Source organism: Cetorhinus maximus, chromosome 5, assembly GCF_964194155.1.
Source record: "Cetorhinus maximus chromosome 5, sCetMax3.hap1.1, whole genome shotgun sequence".
Taxonomy (NCBI): Eukaryota; Metazoa; Chordata; class Chondrichthyes; order Lamniformes; family Cetorhinidae; genus Cetorhinus; species Cetorhinus maximus.
Window position 1 is genome coordinate 115,210,231 of NC_135883.1, and position 7,381 is coordinate 115,217,611.

Below are 7,381 nucleotides of genomic sequence, written 5' to 3' on the forward strand. Positions count from 1 at the left end.
AGGATATGTCAAAGTCAGGGTGATGACATGCTGGGAGGGGAGCTTCAAGGTGGCGTGGCACCAATCGATCTGCAGTCCTCTGCGGTCCATGTGCTTGTGCTTCCTTGCTGTAGAAGGATAGACCGTGTGGCGCCTAATGTGATGTAGGCAGCATTTGGCCAAGGGGGTGGGTGGGGGTGGGGGGAACAGGCCTAGCATCTTTGTGTGAATGTTCGGCAGCTGCGGGGTGAGGAGGCCCTGGAGCCCTGCAATGTCCCACTCTGGTTGGGTTGGGCCATGCACGAAGAGAGTCCAGGTACAAGAATCACTAATCAATGCTCAGCTCTCCTTTTCAGGAGAAGAATACACATAATGCCGCCGAGCAGATGAGGACTGGCGGAGGGCCGGCACAGTTAGCAATTCTCAGCCGCTTCGAGCAGGAGGCCCTAGATTTGGAGAGGCGCCAAGCGCCCAGGTCCATCAGTGTCAGTGAGGCTGGGGTGCCACGGGCAGGTATGCGTGCCCAGCACTAAGTAATAGTCATAGAGTCATAGAGGTCTACAGCACAGAAAAAACCCTTCGGCCCATTGAGTCTGCGCTGGAAGGAGCCAGAGGCATAGAAGTTGAGGGCAGTTGTGACCTTTAGAGCCACTGGCATGGGGTGTCTACCCATACAGTTCGCAGAGATCTCAGGCCCAATCACCTGACAGATATAGTTGACTGTCTCCCTTGTGATACAGAGCCTCCTTCAGCACTGCACCTCAGACATATTGAGGTAGCTGCTTCGCCACCTGTATACCCTGGGAGCAGGATAGTGGCATCTTCTGTGGCCCCTTTCGCCTAGGACTACCTCTTGGCCTGGCGCCCCTTGTGCCTGCGTCTCTCCTCTCAAAGGTGGCTCCCCTAGAGGCTGAATGTGCACTCCTGGTCTCCTCCCTCTCTAGCCCTTCCTTCCTCCTCAGAGGAGGTGCCTCCAGTGGAGAGTTCAGCTCCCATTCCCAGGCTAGGGGAAGGCTCCCTGAAACCTGTAGGCCCAAAAAAGATTCCTCACTGCAGAGTGCTGACCTGAAGATTGTGAGTCCAGTACAAGCAGCTGAGTTTTGAAGTATTGCAGATCATACAGGCAAGTATCAGTAACTTTGAAACATCAATACTTGACAGAGCACACTCGTGACCCCACTGAGCCCTCTTATCCTGTCCATGGATGAGGTTTATACAAATGTGTCTTACCCACCTGCCCGTTGTGCTCGTGCGTCAACCCGAAGATCGTATGGGCACTGAAAAATTGCTGTTGATTAGCGCCTCTAGAGCCTTAACTGGCCCGTTAATTAATGGCGGGCGTGCATCAGATATCATTGCGCGCCCATCCAACAGATATATCACGATGGAGCGCGGTGATGTCGGGACGCTCGCCTGATGTCATCGTGTGTCATTTTAATGTGTCGGCGTGAGGGTCCTGCTGCCGCACGCCAACGGGAAAATTCTGGCCATGGTGTTAGATAGGGTCAATATCATGTTAAAATGATTTCAGCTTGCTGATACTTTAAGGAAATATCTGAGATGGGGAGGGGCGGTGTGGGGGGTGGGGGGTGTGGGGGGGTGGGGGGTGTTGGATAGCCACTGCACATAACTGACCAAATCCACCCACCTATTTCATAAGACTTGTCTACCCTTTGTTGATATTGGCGCCTGCATTAAGAAATCAATAAAGTCATGATTGCTTAGTGGCAAGCGCTGTCTCATCCTGAAATGTCAATGAATATGAGCCACCGAGTGGGAGTAGCTCATGACCTCTGCTAGTTGAACCATCACAGCGAATATTTCAGTGGATGACAATCGAGGATTTTCCTCTACTCCTCCTGTGGTGACAGCCATGCTACTGAGGTGACCCATCCTGTTTTCTTTGCTCAGAGCTCAATAGGGGTGCCAAGTGTGTTCTCAACAGGATCTCCACCAGCAAGGAGCAGCCTACTGCTTAAATGGAGGAATGTTCTGTCAATACATCCAAAGAAGCAGGACACGTTGAAGGGGGAAGAAGAGCTCTAAAGATTGAAGAGGGAACCCTACAGCTTCTAGATAAAGCCTTGAGAAGGAACGGGTCTGAGGGCACCTAGGGGGTCTTCCGGCGCTGTCCTAGAATTCATTGCCACACCTCTCCTGCAGCCCTAGGGGCAACAGAATCAGTGGCAGAAAGCCAGGAAATGAGGTGGTTTATTGTCCTCTGCTTCCCTCACCATAATTGGTGAGTGGAGGGTGGGGAAGCACCATCTGGTGACTGGCATCCAGATCAGGGCGGGAAGGGAAGGAAAATTGAATTTTGGATGGGAATGAAGTAGTCGACCACAACACCCAGATTTCTTATCTTTCTTTCAGCATTGGGACTTGGTACAAGTTAGGATTTGGCCGGCAGAGTTTTGGATGTGCTCAAGTTTATGGAAAGTGGAAGATGGAAGACTGGAATATTGGAATAGTCCGAATTTGGAGCTAACAAAAGCATGAATGCGTGTTTCACAAACTGATGGGACTTTTATTTTAGGTCAGGCTGGGGTCTGAAACACGAGGAACCCCAGCACCATGTTTCAGAGCCTCTCAAACAAGCTGCTGAGAAATCTATGCCCACATGTAGTGTTTTGTTTGCCCAATATAATCACATAGCCTCTCTATATCACACTCATCCAAGTCCAGAGTGTTCAGATGCATGCTAATTGAACTAAGACATAGTGACCATTGAGCATGTGCAGGGGTACGACTGGCGTTTAACCAACTAAAACTCTGCTGCTTACCCAGCTGGGACCACTCTTAGCTGTTGAGGTATTGGTTTACAGGGACACCTGTGGAATAGTCCTGGCTCCCTTCACATTCTGTTATAAACCAGATGGGCTGATCAATCACTTAACACTTTTATGGAATACTGTGGGGTACTGTGGCTAATATAACAGCTATAGATTTTACCACAGAGTTCTAATTTAGTTCTGAGCTTGGGCTGGAATTTCACATTACCCATACAAAATTACATTGCGAGGATCCAGAAATATGGTTTCACCCACAATGAACTGTGCAAGATGTTTGCACTGGAAAAGGGTATTTTAACCATCGTTAGAAGATTGGCTAGCTAACAGGAAACAGGGGATAGCCATAAATGGGTCTTTTTCTGGCTGGTAACGAGTGGTGTACCACAGGGATCAGTGCTGGGGCATCAACTTTTAACATTTTATAGAAATGACTTGGCTGAAGGGACAGAAGGTATGGTTGCTAAATTTTCTGATGTCACAAAGATAGGTAGGAAAGTAAGTTGTGATGAGGAAACAAGGAGGCTATAAAGTGACATAGATAGGTTAAGTGAATGGGAAATAGTGGCAAATAGTGTATAATGTGGACAAATGTGAAATTATACATTTTGGTAGGAAGAATAAAAAAAGAAGCATATTATCTAAATAGTGAGAGATTGCAGAGCTCTGAAATTCAGAGGGATCAGGACATCCCAGTGCATGAATCACAAAAAGCCAGTATGCTGGTGCAGCAAGTAATTAGAAAAGCTAATAGAGTACTATCATTTATTGTGAGGGGAATTGATTACAAAAGTAGGGAGGCTATGCTTCAATTGTACTAGTGAGACCACATCTGGAGTGCGGTGTTCCTTATTTAAGGAAAGATGTTAATGCATTAGAAGCAGCTCAGAGAAGGTTTACTAGGCTAATACTTGGAATGGGCAGGTTGTCTTATGAGGAAAGGTTGGACAGGTTAGGCTTGTATCTGTTCGAGTTTGGAAGAATAAGAGGTGATTTGATCAAAACCTTCAAGGCCCTTAAAGATCTGGATGGAATGGATATGGGGAGGATGATTCCTCTTCTGGGAGAATCTCGAACTTGGAGTCACTGTTTAAAAATAAGGGGTCGCTCATTTGAGGAGAAATTTTTTTCTCTTAAAGGGTTGTGAGACTTTGGAATTCTCTTCCTCAAAAGGCAGTGGAAGCAGGGTCTTTGAATATTTTTAAGGCAGAGCTAGATAGATTCTTGATTAACAGGGGGTGAAAGGTTATCAGGGGTAAGCGAGAGGTTACAATCAGATCAGCCATGATCTTATTGGATTGTGGAGCAGGCTTGAAGGGCCTAGTGGCCTACTCCTGCTCCTAGTTCGTATGTTTGTATAAGAAATAGGAGCAGGAATAGGAGATTCAAACCTTTGAGCCTGTTCTGTCATACAATAAGATCATGTTGAACTTATTGTGGCCTAAACTCCACTTTCCTACCTGTCCCCATAACCCTTGACTCCATTGCAGATCAAAAATTTGCCTAACTGAGCCTTGAATATATTCAATGACACAACCTCCACTGTTCATTGGGGAAGAGAATTCCAAAGGTGCATGACTCTCTGAGAGATTAAATTCCTCCTCACCTGTGTCTTAAATTGGTGACCTCTTATTCTTAAATTGTGCCCCCTAGTTCTAGGTTCCCCACAGGGGAAACATCCTCTCAGCACCTATCCTGTCAAGGCCCCTCAGGATCTTACTTGTTTCATTAAGATCACCTCCCATTCTTCTAAAGTCCAATGAGTAATAGGCTCCATTTGCTCAACCTTTCCTCATAAGACAACCCACTCATTCCAGGTAGCAACCTAGTAAACCTCCTTTGAACCGCCTCCAATGCATTTATTTCCTTGAATCCTTAAATTTACATCCCAGGAATCAGCCTAGAGAACCTTCTCTGAACTGAGATAAAAGCAAAATACTGCGGATGCTAGAAACCTGAAACAAAAACAAAAATAGCTGGAAAAACTCAGCAGGTCTGACAGCATCTGTGGAGAAGAAGACAGTTAATGTTTCGAGTCCATATGACTCTTCATCAGAACTGATAGGAGACTTTGCAATGTGTTCTGATTGCAGATTATAGATAGGGAAGCCAAAGAGTATTTAAGATTGAAGATTTGGAATTTAGAAGGAACAAGAGAGAGAAATTCAAAGGTGCATTGGTCACAAAGGATGTCACAGAGAGAATGAGCTTAGTGGTTAGCAGTGAGACAGGATTACATATCAGATGACAACTTTTTAAGTACATATCCTGTCCAGAAATGCAAGAATGGTGCAGAAAAAAGTTTGAGCTTTAAGAGTTGTTGAGGTATAAATGATGGTATAAATGATGAAACCAAACTTGACATACTAAAGTAGCTTTAACAATGGAAGGCTAAAATGCTGGGACGCTAATTGCTGAGAGCTCACAGTCAGTTTATTCCCACGTCTCTACCAATGCTGAGGGCTAACCAACTGCCTAAAAGATGTGAAGAGTTGCTCATGAATTTTCCCTCCCCACTTTCCAGGAAAATAGTTACACTTCATGTGATAATTCCCTAACCAACATTGAGATAAAAATAGAAAATGGTGGAAATAGCCATCACGTCTGGCAGCATTTGTGGGGAGAGAAACAGAGTTAACATTTGAAGCCTGTGACCTTTCGTCAGAGCTGGGAACAACATTGGGAGCATTCTGGGTGGGATATTGCAGGTTTGAAACTATATCCTACATTTGACTAGCGGGGGGAGGATGTTGTTACACGACTATGCTGCCCCACATTGCAGCAAACTGTCCATTATGTTCATAAAATTTTGCAAGTTCAAGATAAAACCCCAAATAAAGTAACAGGCTCTATACAATGAACACAGCCTCATACTTTTGTTTGAATCTTTCCTGGTTTTGATACAAATGTTTATTTAATTATATCTAAGTACAAAGGCCATTTTATTTTACCCATATTTGGTTATAACGCTACACCAAAAATACTTATTTTATTGCGTCATTTACTTCCCCTGAGCGACTTCAAAGCAAGTTTTAGGAATTCCCCTACCTTTCTCAAGCAGTTAATTAACTACATGCTGCTTCCTTTACCAGACTCATCTAGGTCACTTTTGTCTTTTTGTGGTTTTTCTTCCTTTAGTGCCTAAGATTGATATTTCATAATTATCATATCATGTACTCCTGCCGGCTGCTTAAAAATATTTGTGAAGATTCATTCCTTCATGTTTCCACAAACTCTTTATCCCTGGAAACACTTTCCCTGATGCCAGTCGGAATCCATTTCCAATATATTTCAACAGAAAACACCTCAACCACTGCAAGCTTGCAATTTTTTTTTTTGATTGTGGCACAGGGGAAAATATTCATGACCCATGGCAGAAAACATCTTTATATATAAAGTTTTGAAATGCGTTTGCACATCGTTCCATTGTCTGAATAATATTGCAACAGTGCAACTGCCAAGCTGTATCAAGTAGGAACAGCTTGAGATCATTAGGAGGTGAGTTTGTGCAATGAATTGTGAGGTTTCCTTTGCTGCTGGTGAAAATTGATTGAAAACCTTAAAGTCCTTCATGGCTCTGCAACATAAAACACAGACATGGGCAGAGGGATGGACTTCTATTTAAGAAAAATAAATTTCTAGTCCTTTCAAAAATGGACTCCCTGGTCAATAGCCAGGCAGGTTGTGATCTTATAAGTACAGTGTTTGTAACAGAACTTAGCAGCAAAAGCATATTCATTTTTACAATGCATTTATTTTCAATGTACAGAAAGCAAAATAACATTTGGGAAATACATATGGGATTAAGGGAGAGATATAAATGAGGGAGACAGAATAAGTAAATAAAAAATGTAATTTTGTTAAGTCTCCAAAACTAATTTTTTTCTGAGGATTTGAGGCTCCACCTTTGTAAAATTACATTTGCAGGGCCAGAAAAGCTGCACAGCAGTAATTATGACTTATCCTGTCCTTAAAGTCTCAATTGTTCCTGAATGCACCAGCTGTAAATTTTTCAATAATTTTAGTTTTGAACTCGTGGGTAAGTAATATAAGATCATGCTACTACAATCATTTCAATGCTGCGTTTATCAGTGAGGACTACAACAGTGCACCTTGTACAATTTTCTTTCTTGTCCTTCTTGCTCTGTCTTCAACCTTTAACACGGTTGACCACATCATCCTCCACCAACATCTCTTCAGCTGGGAGGGCTACACTTGCCTGGTTTCACTCTTACCTATCTAATTGTAGCCAAAGAATAACCTACGATGCTTTCTCTCCTTGCTCTAGCAATTTTACGTCTAGTGTTCCTATCCTTGACTCCTAATCTTTCTCATCTACATGCTGCTCCTTGCAACATCGTTCAAAAACACATGGTCACTATCCACATGTACACTCTGGACTCTCTGGCTCTCTGGACACCTCCGCAACCTCTAAATTGTGAGATAGCTTGTCCAACTGGATGAGCAGAAATTTCCTCCAACTAAATATTGAGAAGGCTGATGAGCCTGGAAGTTGCAGTCAGTGACAAAGCAAAGATGCTCACTACTGACTTCGAAGTAAGTCTCAATGAGAGAGGTAGCAATCTCTGGTGAGAATTTCATCTCCATCATCA